We start from the raw sequence: 17,089 nt of genomic DNA on the forward strand, positions 1-17,089 counted from the left end.
ACAATTGTGTGACACATATGTGACCAGGTGAATAAGGAGGATAAACCATGTAGTGTCCAGACAGTATTTGTTACTCAGTGGTATTAACAAGTTATGGTGACATAATGATATGGTACCCAGCCTGGTTAACGCATACCTATTATTATTCTAGGTGAATTGTCACAAGGCCTCATTTAGAGCAGCGAAAACCTATTCGTACAAAAAGGGGAAAATGATCTTGTTTAATGACTGTAAGGAATCATAACATCAGTGCTATATACAAGATCTAACGTAAAACCAAGTAAATCTTGGTGCATTGACCCTCAACAACTGATATAACACCTATAAAGAATTGGGTACAATTGACACGAAAAGTGAAGCAAAATAATCACAAACTTTATTGAGACAAATTTAACATGGTAAAAAATGAGTCATGCAAAGCATGAATAAAAACGTTCAAAAACTACAGGGATAAGGGTAGAAAGAAGTGGGAATGAAGTGTAATGACATGAACTCAGGTGGAGCACCAAGACTAGTTGGTAACATGATTGGAGCAAAAGTACAGCATAGGTAATATATTATAGTCAAATAGCATGTATGAATGCTTGATGTTTATATAGCGATTCTGTTGCCAAACACTCATCTACCATGGAACAGTTACGAGTATAAGAACAAATGGATACATAATACTTCAGGTTAGTAAGTCATAGAATGAATGAATAAACATAACATACCCATGGTAATGAGAGACCCTGTAGTGAGAGACCGTCAGACCCGACGCGCGTTTCGGCGGGATGCCTTCGTCCGGGGGTGGCGTCTCTCCAGCTGGTAACTCCCCTTATCTATAAACCCCTGTCCAATCATGTGCTGGTGCACAGGGTAAAACAAGCAACTTGTCAACGGCGTCATGCGCCAGGTGTAGATGAGACCGCTTACGAAACTCCGACAGCACGTCATCAGAGTGGTAGCGGAGCAACGGCGTCTGACGCCGAGGCACCGCCCCCACTCCGATACAGACACACCAATCGGAGGTGTTCCATGGTAGATGAGTGTTTGGCAACAGAATCGCTATATAAACATCAAGCATTCATACATGCTATTTGACTATAATATATTACCTATGCTGTACTTTTGCTCCAATCATGTTACCAACTAGTCTTGGTGCTCCACCTGAGTTCATGTCATTACACTTCATTCCCACTTCTTTCTACCCTTATCCCTGTAGTTTTTGAACGTTTTTATTCATGCTTTGCATGACTCATTTTTTACCATGTTAAATTTGTCTCAATAAAGTTTGTGATTATTTTGCTTCACTTTTCGTGTCAATTGTACCCAATTCTTTATAGGTCTCATTTAGAGCAGCAACATTGTAGCGATCTCTACGATTCTGTTAGGTTCATTATACTCGCGGTTCAGCTGGGAATTGCCGTAAACGGAATGAGCCCTGAACCAGTTTGTGTGAAAATAATTACTCTGTTTCTTACCACAATGTCACATGTATTCACGTGGAAACTGCCTGCTAGCATTACTATTCTCCCTCACTCAGGAGATTAATTAAAAGTAGGCACAAAATTGTGGTCCGGGTGATGGGGTGCAGTGCTCCTAAGTGACCTTCCCATGTCTCCCAGGCCTCAATACCGTGATCAATTATCTGCTTATCAATGAGGCATGAGCACTGGCAACCTGTATAGATAGTGTATAGGACATTATGAGGGAGCATTCACATGTGCAGGTTTTGTTCAGGTTGTGTGCAGATTTTTTATGCAGTTTTGAAAACAAAAATCAGGTTGGGATCAGAAAGGGAGAAAAAGTATAAAGGACAGATAATACTTCTCTTTAAATCCACTCCTGCTATTGGCTTCAAAAACTGCATATAAAAATCCACTCAAAACCTGAACAAGTGAACACACCCTAACAAAGATTTTAAATTTGCAGTACTGCTCTCAAACAAGCAGTGGTGTAAGAATGTATAATAATTACTAAAAGAGTCCCCATGTGTATGTATGTATGTATGCATGCATGCAGGTTTCCCCTCCTCACACGCACTGTCTCTCTGCAGCTATACGCTTTATAGGTAAAGCAGAAAAGAGGCAGCTGATAAGTAGAGAGAGATTCATTTTCTATAAATATCATATAGTTTCTTATCACTGCATACACCTATTAAATTATGAACAAAAAAATGTAAATGATAGGTACTAAAAATGAGAAAATCTATTTTATACAAATAGAATATGTTACGAATTTTCCAAAAATGTCAGATACTCGTGCATCAAACTATTGGGATTCATCCAGCACGAACTGCTTAAAATGGCAGCCACCATTTTACAGAACAGAAAAAGGATCATATGTCCTCGGGCGGTGCCCTCCCTATGGTACAGCCGATCATGAGGGGTATAGGTGCAAGTCACTGATGACTCAGTGGATGACACTCTTAGGCCGGATTCACACGAGCGTTGCGTTTTTGCGCGCGCAAACAACGCGGCGTTTTGCGCGCGCAAACACCATTTGACAGCTGCGTGTGTCATCCGTGTCTGATGCGCGGCTGCGTGATTTTCGCGCAGCCGCCATCATAGAGATGAGGCTTGTCGACGCCCGTCACTGTCCAAGGTGCTGAAAGAGCTAAATCTTTCAGCACCCTCGACAGTGAATGCCTAACACAACAGCGAAAAACCTGTCAAAAAAAAGATAAAGTTCCTACTTACCGAGAACTTCCCGGCCGTTGCCTTGGTGACGCGCCTCTCTTGACATCGGGCCCCACCTCCCTGGATGACGCGGCAGTCCAAGTGACCGCTGCAGCCTGTGATTGGCTGCAGCCTGTGCTTGGCCTGTGATTGGCTGGAGCTGTCACTTGAACTGAAGTGTCATCCCGGGAGGTTGGACTGCAGGAAGGAGACAGGAGTAATCGGTAAGTTAGAACTTCGTTTTTTTTTACAGGTTCATGTATTTTGGGATCGCAAGTCACTGTCCATGGTGCTGAAACAGTTTAACTCTTTCAGCACCATGCACAGTGAATGTCTCCCGGCGTCGCGGACCGGGAATTTTTTTGCCGGGTTCGGCCAAAACGAGTTTGGCCGAACCCGGTGAACTTAGCTTCGGTTGTCGGGGTTCGCTAATCGCAAAGACACTCCGTTTGGATGTTCGGAAACAGAAAAGAACGTGGTGCTTTTCTGTTTACATTCATCCTTTTGACAGCTGTTGCGCAAACACGCAGTTCGCACGGAAGTGCTTCCGTGCGACATGCGTGGTTTTCACGCACCCATTGACTTCAATGGGTGCGTGATGCGTTGAAAACGCTGAATCAACGGACATGTCGTGAGTTTTTTGCAACGGAGCAACGCTGCGCAAAAAACGCTGCCATGTCTGCACGGCCCCATTGACAAATATAGCTACGGGCAACGCACGTGAAAATCACGCGCGTTGCACGCGCGTAGTTTACGTTCGTCTGAATAAGCCCTTATGAGTCCGTCACTATAAACAGCCCTGTCAAATTTCTGAACCACAAATCTACTTTAATAATATTATTCCTTGTGCTGAGGGCATGCTGCTGCCTTCTGAAACAAACCTCATGGACGTGACTTGACTCATTGTTTTGCATATATCTAGTAGCGTCACCAAAAATTGTCGTATTCTGGTCAGGCATTTACATGGTGACATTATACTTTAATCTGTGTCCAAGTGACCATTTTTTTTTTCAAATATAAAGATTTTAATTAAAATGTAAATCCTTGTGGTGATTGCGTGCCGCTGCCTGCTGATACAGGTGTCACGGATGTGATGTTACTCATTTTTTTGCATTTATCCAATTGCTAATAATAGTGCCACCAAAAATCTAGATATTATTCTGCATCAAACAGTTATACAGCACCACGTTATACATCAGTCTGTGTCCAAGTGACAAATTATTTTTTTCAAATCGAGTAAAAAGTCATTGCTTCTTCACTTTCCAGGACCAGCACACTGCCGCTGCACGTGTAGCCATGGCGGTGGAAGTAGTGGATAATATATACAATATTATTATTTTTATTTTTTATTTTTAAATAACACTAAAACCTGTTGCTACTCCCCAAAAAGGGATCATTTTCTGACCCCTTGTTAAAAAGCCATTGCTTCTTCCAATACCACTGTCTGAGTATAAACACCAACAGACATCTGCCACCAAAAAGGGTGAATTTCTGGACAGTTTTTTTTAATTTTAAAGAGGCTCTGTCACCACATTGTAAGTGCTCTAACTTCTACATAATGTGATCGGCGCTGTAATGTAGATTACCACAGTGTTTTTTATTTAGAATTTTGACGGAGTTATGACCTATTTTAGATTTATGCTAATGACTTTCTTAATGCCCAACTGGGTGTTTTTTAGCTTTTGACCAAGTGGGCGTTGTGAAGAAGTGTATGATGCTGACCAATCAGCGTCATACACTACTCTCCATTCATTTACTCAGCACATAGTGATCTTGCTAGATCATGATCTTCAGTCACATACTCACACATTAACGTTACTGAAGTGTCTTGACAGTAAATAGACATCGCTTCCAGCCAGGACGCGATGTCCATTCACAATCCGGACACTTCGGTAACGTTTTTGTGGGACTTAATGACAGCAAGCTGTAAATGACAGTTTACAGCGTAATCTACATTACAGCGTCGATCACATTATGTAGGTAGAAGATAGGGCAGTTATAATGTGGTGACAGAGCCTCTTTAACCCCTTAACGACCGCCCACCGTCTTTTGACATCAGGCGGTGCATGTACTCAGTCTACAGCGACGCCTTTTGGCGTCGCTGTAGTAGAGGGGGTTTATCGGCACCCTGGTGACATCTGCACTAAAAACCGGCTGTAAGTAACAGGTCCGGTTCTTATTGCAGCCATCAGGACCTGCCGATTTCGTCGTAACAGCACGTGACCGTTGTGACAGCCAATCACAACGGTCACATGCTGTTACTGCGTACAGAGCCGCCGGGAGTGTCTAAATGACAGCTCCTGCTCTAAGAACGAGCTGTTGCTAGCAGCTCTGTTCTTAGAGCAGTGATCAGGAGCCAATAGTATTGGTTCCTGATCTTTTGTGATCACTATGAGATCCAATCATAGTGATCACTACTGTAAAATAAAAGTAAAAACATGTATCTGTTTCTCCTCACTGTTCTAGCTGTGGAGAGAAACAGATACAAGTGTGTCAGTGTCCCCACACAAAATCACTTGTCCCTTACAAAGTTTATTAAAAGAAAAACACATTTTTTTCAGTATTTTATAGTATATAGTATATACATATATATATATATATATATATAAATATATTTACTGTATATACTAAGAATCGTACTATAAACTACTTTCTTTTTAGGGTACGCTGTTAGACGGCGTGTACGCTGTTAGGCCTCATGCACACGACCATAGCCGTGTGCACGGCCGTGATTTTCGGGTCGGCCGGCTGCGGACTGTCCGCCGCAGGCTGCCCGCAAATCGCGGGACATGCACATGGCCGCCACCATTGTTTTCAATGAGCCCGGACCGCAGAACAGGGCCGTAATAAGACATGCCCGTTCTTTCTGCGGTCCGGGCTCCCGGGCCGTGCAAGGACCGCAAAAACTACGGTCGTGTGCATGGCCCCATAGAAAAGAATGGGGCCGCAATTCTCCCGTGGATTTTCGGGGGAATTGCGGCCGCAAAAACACGTTCATGTGCATGGGGCCTTAGACGGCGTAGGGTGCTGTTCTGGGCTTGGGTTTACGGTTTGTGTTAGGCGTAGGGTTTAGGTTTAGGTTTGAAAAAAAAAAAAACTAAAAAAAAACAATAAAAAGTGTTCTTAGTTGATTAGGCTTCATGCACACGACCGTGCTCGTAATTACGACTCGTAATTACGAGCATGGCCGGGCACGGCCGGCCGCGGGCAGCCGGCCGCTTTTGCGAGCCGTGCTGTCATTATAAAGTATAGCAGCACGGCCCGTAAAATAGAAAAATAGAACATGTTCTATTTTTTTTAACGGCACGGGCACCTTCCCGTGAGAAAACGGGAAGGTACCCATGGGTAACAGAAGTCTATGAGCCCGTTATTGCAGGTCGTAATTACGACCCGCAATAACGGGTGTTTTTACGGTCGTGTGCATGAGGTCTTAGTTGATAAAAAAAATAATTTATACCGCTAGTTCCATTTATTATTTGCGGTTTAGACTGTATTATCATTATGGCTGCCAGAAGATACAGCGTTGAGGAAGCCTATCAGATGCTATGCTCAGATACGGATTCTGCATCTGAAGTTGAGCTTTTAGGGTATGTGCACACGTAGTGACCAAAAACTTCTGAAAATACGGAGCTGTTTTCAAGGGAAAACAGACCCTGATTTTCAGACATTTTTTGAGCAACTCACGGTTTTCGCTGCGTTTTCTACGTCCGTTTTTGGAGCTGTTTTCATTGGAGTCTATGAGAAAACAGCTCCAAAAACGTCCAAAGAAGTGTCCTGCACTTCTTTTGACGAGGCTGTATTTTTACGCGTCGTCGTTTGACAGCTGTCAAATGACGACGCGTAAATGACAGGTTGTCTGCACAGTACGTCGGCAAACCCATTCAAATGAATGGGCAGATGTTTGCCGACGTATTGTAGCCCTATTTTCAGACGTAAAACGAGGCATAATACGCCTCGTTTATGTCTGAAAATAGGTCGTGTGAACCCAGCCTTACTTGAAAGCGACAGCGAAAGTGTCGCTTCAAGGGATTCAAGTTGCGATGCAGAACGCATTTGTCCTGTACAAAAAAATCAGCGGGCAGGGTGACATTCTTTGAATTTCAGGAGAAAGTGATTGAAGATCTCCTATTTCAATCTGCAGACCAGAGAGTAGTCCATGAGTCAGAGGATGTACGCCGACTTGTTGAAAAACATTTTTTACACCCCATCCCTTCAACATCTAACCAAAAATACCCCAAAAAACGGTGTCTGGTCTGCAGCAAACGAGGACAGCGAAGTGAGTCACGATATTATTGTTCCGCTTGTCCTTCCAACCCTGGTCTATGCATAAGTCCCTGTTTTGTCCTTATCAATACACTATGGGCTTTATTACAGTTTTGTTCGGGTTTTTGGTGGACCTCTTACACCCGACAATAGTGATCCTTTACTGTATCTATACATACGGTGTGGGACACTGCCCCTTTATATATTCTACAGGTGATTGGTTGTTTTGTGCACACGGCGGTTCCTACCTTGCCGGGCAGGGGCTTGTTATGGTGTACCGCGTCACTTGGCACATTCGTCCCTTATATAGGGATTGATGGAGCTAAAGAGACGTTGTATGACCAGTCACTTTGAATAATAAAGTCATTACAGCCCTACAAATTTTCTTTCATCCTGTGAACATGCTCTAGTTTTCCACATAGCTGGATACATTCTTCCTCCTTTTTTTTTGGATATATTGCCTTTTTCCGCCAACAGTTTAATACATTTTCCCACTCTAACTTACTATATATCAGAGCGGGTTGATATACATAATGTCTATGGACTGACATGATTTCAGGACAGCTGCTTTTTTAGCACGACATAGTCATAGGATGTAGAAACTGTTAGGGACATCTATTTCTCAATCTAGAAAAGTAGAATCCTCCCATTTTCAAAGCAAAATGTGTGTCCTGAAAGCCTCCGGGTGCTCTCTTCCTTTTGGGTCCTGCCGTGTGTCTAGGAAACACATTAGGGCCACAATGGGGATATTTTTGAACACAGGAGAAACAGGGTGATACATTTTCTGGTGCATTTCCTTATTCTCATGTCCTCTGTTCAAGAAATCTGACCTTAAAATGACACATTTGTGAAAAAAAGTGAAATAACATTTTCTTTCCACCTGCTTTGCATTAATTCCTGCGAAAACTGTGGGGTCAAAATACTTAGTACACACCTAGATGAATACCTTAAGCGGTCTAGTTTTCAAAATGGGGTCATTTATGGGGAGTTTCTATCTTTTTGGCAGCTCTGTGCCTCTATAAATGTGTAATGGGACCTGAAACATTTTCAAGCAAAATGTGTGTCCTGAAAGTCTTCGTGCGCTACCTCCCTTTCGGGCCCTGCCGTGTGTCCAGGCAACGCATTAGGGTCACAATGGGGGCATTTTTTAAAACGGGAGAAACAGGGTGATAGATTTTGGGGGGTGTTTCTTCATTCTCATGGTCGCTTTACAAAGAAATCGGTCTTCAAAGTGATACTTTTATATAAAAAGTGTTTTTTTTTTTAATTTCACCTGCTATGCATTCAATTTAGCAAAAAACTGTGGGGTCTAAATACTCACTACAGCCCTAGATAAATACCTTAAGGTGTCTAGTTTTCTAAATGGGGTCGTTTATGGGGAGTTTCTATCGTTCTGGTAGTTCAAAACCTCTCCAAATGTACAGTGGGGCCTAAAACATTTTCAAGCAAAAATGAGACCTGAATGCCTCCGGTTGCTCCCTTCCTTTCGGGCCCTGCTGTGTGTCCAGGCAACGCATTAGGGTCACAATGGGGGCATTTTTGAAAACGGGAGAAACAGGGTGATAGATTTTGGGGGGTGTTTCTTCATTCTCATGGTCGCTTTACAAAGAAATCGGTCTTCAAAGTGATACTTTTATATAAAAAGTGTTGTTTTTTTTAATTTCACCTGCTATGCATTCAATTTAGCAAAAAACTGTGGTGTCTAAATACTCACTACAGCCCTAGATAAATACCTTAAGGTGTCTAGTTTTCTAAATGGGGTCGTTTATGGGGAGTTTCTATCGTTCTGGTAGTTCAAAACCTCTCCAAATGTACAGTGGGGCCTAAAACATTTTCAAGCAAAAATGAGACCTGAATGCCTCCGGTTGCTCCCTTCCTTTCGGGCCCTGCCGTGTGTCCAGGCAACGCATTAGGGTCACAATGTGGGCATTTCTGAAAACAGGAGAAGCAGGGTGATAGATTTTGGGGTGTGTTTCTTCATTCTGATGGTCGCTTTACAAAGAAATCGGTCTTCAAAGTGATACTTTTATATAAAAAGTGGTTTGTTTTTTTATTTCACCTGCTATACATTAAATTTAGCAAAAAACTGTGGGGTCAAAATACTCACTACACCCCTAGATAAATACCTTAAGGTGTCTAGTTTTCTAAATGGGGTCGTTTATGGGGAGTTTCTATCGTTCTGGTAGTTCAAAACCTCTCCAAATGTACAGTGGGGCCTAAAACATTTTCAAGCAAAAATGAGACCTGAATGCCTCCGGTTGCTCCCTTCCTTTCGGGCCCTGCTGTGTGTCCAGGCAACGCATTAGGGTCACAATGTGGGCATTTTTGAAAACAGGAGAAACAGGGTGATAGATTTTGGGGTGTGTTTCTTCATTCTGATGGTCGCTTTACAAAGAAATCGGTCTTCAAAGTGATACTTTTATATAAAAAGTGGTTTTTTTTTTTATTTCACCTGCTATGCATTAAATTTAGCAAAAAACTGTGGGGTCAAAATACTCACTACAGCCCTAGATAAATATCTTAAGGTGTCTAGTTTTCTAAATGGGGTCGTTTATGGGGAGTTTCTATCGTTCTGGTAGTTCAAAACCTCTCCAAATGTACAGTGGGGCCTAAAACATTTTCAAGCAAAAATGAGACCTGAATGCCTCCGGTTGCTCCCTTCCTTTCGGGCCCTGCTGTGTGTCCAGGCAACGCATTAGGGTCACAATGTGGGCATTTTTGAAAACAGGAGAAACAGGGTGATAGATTTTGGGGTGCATTTCTTCATTCTCATGGTCGCTTTACAAAGAAATCGGTCTTCAAAGTGATAATTTTATGAAAAAAGTGAAATTATATGTTTTTACGCCTGCTTTGCATGAATTCTTACAAAAAAAACTGTGGGGTCAAAATACTTACAACACCCCTTAATAAATACCTTAAAGGGGTTGTCCAGGAAAAAATTTTTTTCTAAAAAATGTCCCCCAGCCTTGATTTGCCTTCCCTAATACCCCCTATTAAACTTCTAACCAGTTTCTGTTTGATTTCCATCGTCACTGCTGCTTTTTCTGTTTGTTTACATCCCTTGCTGTTTGTTTACATCCCTTACTGGCTGTTTCCTGTCTTGTAACCCACTATACCCATGATCCCCGGCTGCATCTGAGGAGACAGTTGCATCCTCCCCCTTCCTCCAAAGCACCTCAGCTATTTGCATACTGCCACGCCCCTCTATGGTCACATGGTCCTTCCCTGCTCTAATTACAGATTACAGGCAGACGCTCCCTCCCTGCACACTGTCTGAGGCCGGATTACACCAGCGTGTGCCTTTTGCTTGCGCAAAAAACACATCGTTTTGTGCGCGCAAAAGGTACATAACAGCTCCGTGTGTCAGCCGCGTATGATGCGTGACTGTGTGATTTTCGCGCAGCCGCCATCATTATGACACTGTTTATATGTTTGTAAACAGAAAAGCACGTGGTGCTTTTCTGTTTTCATTCATACTTTTTACTGCTGTTGCGCGAATCACGCGCTTACCACGGAAGTGCTTCCGTGTGCTGCGATTGATTTTCACGCACCCATTGACTTCAATGGGTGCGTGATGCGCGAAAACACAAATATCGGACATGTCGTGAGTTTTACGCAGCGGACACACGCTGCATGAAACTCACTGACAGTCTGCACGGCCCCATAGACTAATATAGGTCCGTGTGAGGCGCGTGAAAATCACACGCGTTGCACGGACGTATTACACGTTCGTCTGAATAAGCCCTAACACAGTAATAATCATCATTATCCTTTGTGTCTCCATCTATCCCTGATCTAAGTACAGGCACCCATCTCCCTCCCCTGCCCCTTCCACAGCCTGATAAATGTCAGGGTATGTTCACGATCCGGGCCATGCTTTCACTTTTAACCCGTTTTGTACCCATTTTTTTTCCTTGTCCGTTTTAAAAACGGATGAATTTCATTTGTCAATTTCCTGCCACACACTGCCCCCTGTAGATAATGCCACACACTACCTTCTATAGATACTGCCACAGCCCCCTGTAGGTAATGCCACACATCCCCGCTGTAGGTAATGCCACACATCCCCGCTGTAGGTAATGCCACACATCCCCGCTGTAGGTAATGCCACACATCCCCGCTGTAGGTAATGCCACACAGCCCCGCTGTAGGCAATGCCACACATCCCCCTTGTAGGCAGTGCCACACAGCCCCCTGTAAGTAATGCCACACAGCCCTCTGTAAGTAATGCCACACAGCCCCCTGTAAGTAATGCCACATAGCCCCCCCTGTAGGTAATGCCACATAGCCCCCCTGTAGGTAATGCCACATAGCCCCCCCTGTAGGTAATGCCACATAGCCCCCCCTGTAGGTAATGCCACATAGCCCCCCCCTGTAGGTAATGCCACATAGCCCCCCCCTGTAGGTAATGCCACATAGCCCCCCCTGTAGGCAATGCCACCCCCCTACTTTCCTGTAGGGGACGGCTCTGGAGAAATCTCTCACTTTACTGTCCATATATGAACAGTGAAGTGAGGTACTTCTCCTGGAACGGAATCCCCGGCCACATCGGCGGGGATTCCGCTTCAGAAGTCACTGACGTCACTGTCCATATATGGACACAGTGAAGTCAGTGACTTCTCCTGGAGCGGAATCCCCGGCCACATCGGCAGGGATTCCGCTTCATTAGTCCCTGACGTCACTGTCCATATATGGACACAGTGAAGTCTGTGACTTCTCTTGGAGCGGAATCCCCGGCCACATCGGCGGGGATTCCGCTTCATTAGTCTCTGACGTCACTGTCCATATATGGACACAGTGAAGTCTGTGACTTCTCTTGGAGCGGAATCCCCGGCCAATTCGCCGGTGATTCCGCTTCAGAAGTCACTGTGTCCATATATGGACACAGTGAAGTCTGTGACTTCTCCTGGAGCGGAATCCCCAAACCCGGGCTTGGGGATTACGCTCCTACAGTGACCAAATAAACACCCTCCTCCTCACATGCGCTTCGGACTGTGAGGAGGAGAAGGAGAGAGCGAGCTACAGTAGACACGGCCGTCACAGTGCACACCGATACCACATACTAAAACTTGCGCATGCGCAATGAAACTGCTGCTGAAGACGCAGCCATACCATTTAACAGAGCATGCGTGGTAGACACAACCACGCATGCTCTAAGCAGATGGGGAAAACACGTGGTACAGTTATGACGTACCCGTACACTGTGAAAACCGGAAACCGCAAACCGGAAGTTAGGCGCGAATGGACGGGTATGCACAGGAAGTGCAAATTTTACATGGACAAGCGGTCACGTGACGGAAGAGGGGATACGACGATACAGCCAGCTAATCAAACGTAAGTACATTACAAAGTTAAATGTTTTTTATTGTTTAGTTTAATTAAAAGTAATTTTTTACTTCTGGAATACCCCTTTAAGGGGTGTAGTTTTCAAAATGGTGTCACTTGTGGGGGTTTCCACCATTCTGACACCTATGAGCCTCTGAAAACCTGGCTTGGTGCAGGAAAACAAAATGTACTTCAAAATGTATAAAATCATTGCTAAACTTGTAAGTCTTCTAAATTGCTCAAAAAAATATTATTTTTTTCAAAAGTGCTGCCAAAATAGAGTAAAGCGATGGAAATATATATTTAATAAAAAAAATTGTACAGTATGTATGTACATATGTGACATATTGCAGTTAAAAATAGGGAAAAATGATAATTTTTACAAAATTTCTTCAATTTTTCTATTTTTTCATTAATTTCAGCAAATCGTATCAGTCTACTTTTACCACTAAAATAAAGTACAACATGTGACGAAAAAACAATGTCAGAATTACTTGGATATTCAAAACTTTCGCACAGTTATTCTCTGATAAAGTCAGACATACCAGATTTAACAAATCTGGCTTTGTCATTAAGGTCTTTTCAGGCCCGGTCATTAAGGGGTTAAAATCCGACAGTGCAGTGTGTTTTCAAACAGGCTTTTACCGTCTCTTTAAACATAGCCAAATTTGTTGCTGTCAGTTTGACATTACTAATGCTATGTTGGCATTCAAGAGCTTGAAAAAGGGTGGATACAATTCTAGAAGAACTCAGAGTGTCATACATAAGTTTTCAGGACAAACGAGGACATTTTAGTTTTGCGACTAATTAATTCGGCCAGAATTTAATCTGACAGCTGGTTTGACTGAATCAGACCTGAAACAAATTTTAGGAAATTCGCTCATCTCTATAAGGTTCACTTTAATATAGTGTTTAGCCTCTGTTGAGTTTGTAGTATATATTAATATAATCTAGTAATACATAGTCCTGTCTCAATTGAGACAAAGGGTGCGATTTATCAATAAGCAGAACGCTTTGGAATTTGTCACACATGGAGTCACATTATGTGCACTAAATATATAATTTGTTTTGAACACTTTTTATTCTTACTCAGGATCCCCCCATATTGATATTTATGTATTTTGTTAATATGACTATCACTGAATCTGAAAATTTTAGTAGTATCTTCCTGACCTCATTATAGAGAACAGGAAAAATTAGGATCCTTGTTCTCACTATCGTTGGGTGTCTTATGGATAAGTAACAAATGTGTGAAAAATACCGTTGATCCTAGCGTGCATATTTATTTGGGTCCGTAATGCCTACAAGTGGCTTCCATAACTGATATTTTCTGTGCTGTCCATTATTTTTCTGGTCTCAAAGACTTGAACGGACGGCATGGATTCGCAAAAACGGACTTGGAGAGGACATGTTCTGTAATTTGCGGAACTGAACAACGGATCCACATAAAAAGCTGATGTGTACATGGTCGCATAGAATTGAATGGGTCAGTTTGCAAAAAATGCAGATATCACACTGAAGAAAAACTCTGTCGTGTGCATGAGACCTAAGGGCCCTTCTCAATGAATTAGAATATCATCAAAAAGTGAATTGAATTACTGAAATAAATTTAAAAAGTGAAAATATATATTTTATATATATATACAGTGAAGGAAATAAGTATTTGATCCCTTGCTGATTTAGTAAGTTTGCCCACTGTCAAAGACATGAACAGTCTAGAATTTTTAGGCTAGGTTAATTTTACCAGTGAGAGAGAGATTATATATATAAAAAAAAACAAAAAAAAAAAAACCAGAAAATCACATTGTCAAAATTATATATATTTATTTGCATTGTGCACAGAGAAATAAGTATTTGATCCCTTTGGCAAACAAGACTTAATAGTTGGTGGCAAAACCCTTGTTGGCAAGCACAGCAGTCAGACGTTTTTTGTAGATGGTGATGAGGTTTGCACACATGTTAGATGGAATTTTGGCCCACTCCTCTTTGCAGATCATCTGTAAATCATTAAGATTTCGAGGTTGTCGCTTGGCAACTCGGATCTTCAACTCCCTCCATAAGTTTTCGATGGGATTAAGGTCTGGAGACTGGCTAGGCCACTCCATGACCTTAATGTGCTTCTTTTTGAGCCACTCCTTTGTTGCCTTGGCTGTATGTTTTGGGTCATTGTCGTGCTGGAAAACCCAGCCACGAGCCATTTTTAATGTCCTGGTGGAGGGAAGGAGGTTGTTACTCAGGATTTGACGGTACATGGCTCCATCCATTCTCCCATTGATGCAGTGAAGTAGTCCTGTGCCCTTAGCAGAGAAACACCCCCAAAACATGTTTCCACCTCCATGCTTGACAGTGGGGACGGTGTTCTTTGGGTCATAGGCAGCATTTCTCTTTCTCCAAACACGACGAGTTGAGTTAATGCCAAAGAGCTCAATTTTAGTCTCATCTGACCACAGCACCTTCTCCCACTCACTCTCAGAATCATCCAGATGTTCATTTGCAAACTTCAGACGGGCCTGTACATGTGCCTTCTTGAGCAGGGGGACCTTGCGGGCACTGCAGGATTTTAATCCATTACGGCGTAATGTGTTACCAATGGTTTTCTTGGTGACTGTGGTCCCAGCTGCCTTGAGATCATTAACAAGTTCCCCCCATGTAGTTTTCGGCTGAGCTCTCACCTTCCTCAGGATCAAGGATACCCCACGAGGTGAGATTTTGCATGGAGCCCCAGATCGATGTCGATTGACAGTCATTTTGTACGTCTTCCATTTTCTTACTATTGCACCAACAGTTGTCTCCTTCTCACCCAGTGTCTTACTTATGGTTTTGTAGCCCATTCCATCCTTGTGCAGGTCTATGATCTTGTCCCTGACATCCTTAGAAAGCTCTTTGGTCTTGCCCATGTTGTAGAGGTTAGAGTCAGACTGATTAATTGAGTCTGTGGACAGGAGTCTTTTATACAGGTGACCATTTAAGACAGCTGTCTTTAATGCAGGCACCAAGTTGATTTGGAGCGTGTAACTGGTCTGGAGGAGGCTGAACTCTTAATGGTTGGTAGGGGATCAAAAACTTATTTCTCTGTGCACAATGCAAATAAATATATATAATTTTGACTATGTGATTTTCTGTTTTTTTTTTTTTTTTTATATAATCTATCTCTCACTGGCAAAATTAACCTAGTCTAAAAATTCTAGACTGTTCATGTCTTTGACAGTGGGCAAACTTACAAAATCAGCAAGGGATCAAATACTTATTTCCTTCACTGTGTAATATATATATATATATATATATATATATATATATATATATATATATATATATTTATAAATATATATATATATAATATCGATTCATTACTCACAGATTGGTCTATTTCCAGCATTTATTTCTTTAATGTTGAAGACTATAGCTAACACTTAATGAAAACCCAAAATTTAGTCTCTCAGAAAATTAGAATATTAGATAAGCACAATTTCAAAAATGATTTTAAATACTGAAATGTAGGCCTACTGAAAAGTATGTACAGTATATGCACTCAATACTTCGTAGGGTCCCCGTTTGCATGAATTACTGCATCAATGTGGCGTGGCATGGAGGCGATCAGCCTGTGGCACTGCTGAGGTGTTATGGAAGCCCAGGTTGCTTTGATAACGGCCTTCAGCTCGTCTGCATTGTTGGGTCTGGTGTGTCTAATTTTCATCTTTACAATACCCCATAGATTCTCTATGGGGTTTAGGTCAGGCGAGTTTGCTGGCCAATCAAGCGCAGTGAAACTGTGGTTATTAAACCAGGTTTTGGCACCTGCCAAAAGTACCAAGTCCTGCTGGAAAATGAAATCCGCATCTCCATAAAGCTTGTCAGAAGAGGGAAGCATGAAGTGCTCTAAAATTTCCTGGTAGACGGCTGCGCTGACTCTGGACTTGATATAACACAGTGGACCTACACCAGCAGATGACATGGCTCCCCAAACTATCACTGACTGTGGAAACGTCACACTGGACCGCAAGCAACTTGGATTGACGCCTCTACACTCTTCCTCCAGACTCTGGGACCTTGATTTCCAAATGAAATTCAAAATTTACTTTCATCTGAAAACAGGACTTTGAATCACTGAGCAACAGAACAGTCCTTTTTCTCCATAGCACAGGTAAGATGCTTTTGAAGTTGTCTCTGGGTCATGCGTGGCTTGACACAAGAAATGCCAGAGTTGTAATCCATGTCCTGGATATGTCTGTGTGTGGTGGCTCTGGAAGCACTGACTCCAGCTGCAGTCCACTTCTTGTGAATTTCCCCCAGATTCTTGAATGGCCTTTTCTTGACAATCCTTTCAAAGCTGCGGTTATCCCTGTTGCTTGTGCATCTTTTTCTACCACACTTTTTCCTTCCTCTCAACCTTCCATTAATATGCTTGGATACAGCACTCTGTGAACAGCCAGTTTCATTAGCAATGTCTTTTTGTGGCTTACCCTCCTTGTGTCTTCTGGACAACTGTCAAGTCAGCAGTCTTGCCCATGATTGAGTAGCCTACTGAACCAGACTGTTGGAACATTTGAAGGATTACGAAACCTTTAAAGGTGTTTTGTGTTGATTAGCTGATTAGAGTGTGACCCCATGAGTCTACAATGTTGAACTTTTACCCAATATTCAAATTTTCTGATGTTTAGCCACAATCTTTAACATTCAAAGAAAAAAAAATGCTGGAAATAGATCACTCTGTGTGAAATGAATCTATAGTATATATGAGTTTCACTTCTTGAATTGAATTACTGAAATAAACGTTTTGATGATATTCTAATTCATTGAGAAGGACTTGTAAAGGCGATCTTTCAGATCTTGCTTTAGTGACT

The sequence above is a fragment of the Rhinoderma darwinii genome, chromosome 5 (genome assembly GCF_050947455.1).
Source record: "Rhinoderma darwinii isolate aRhiDar2 chromosome 5, aRhiDar2.hap1, whole genome shotgun sequence".
NCBI lineage: Eukaryota > Metazoa > Chordata > Amphibia > Anura > Rhinodermatidae > Rhinoderma > Rhinoderma darwinii.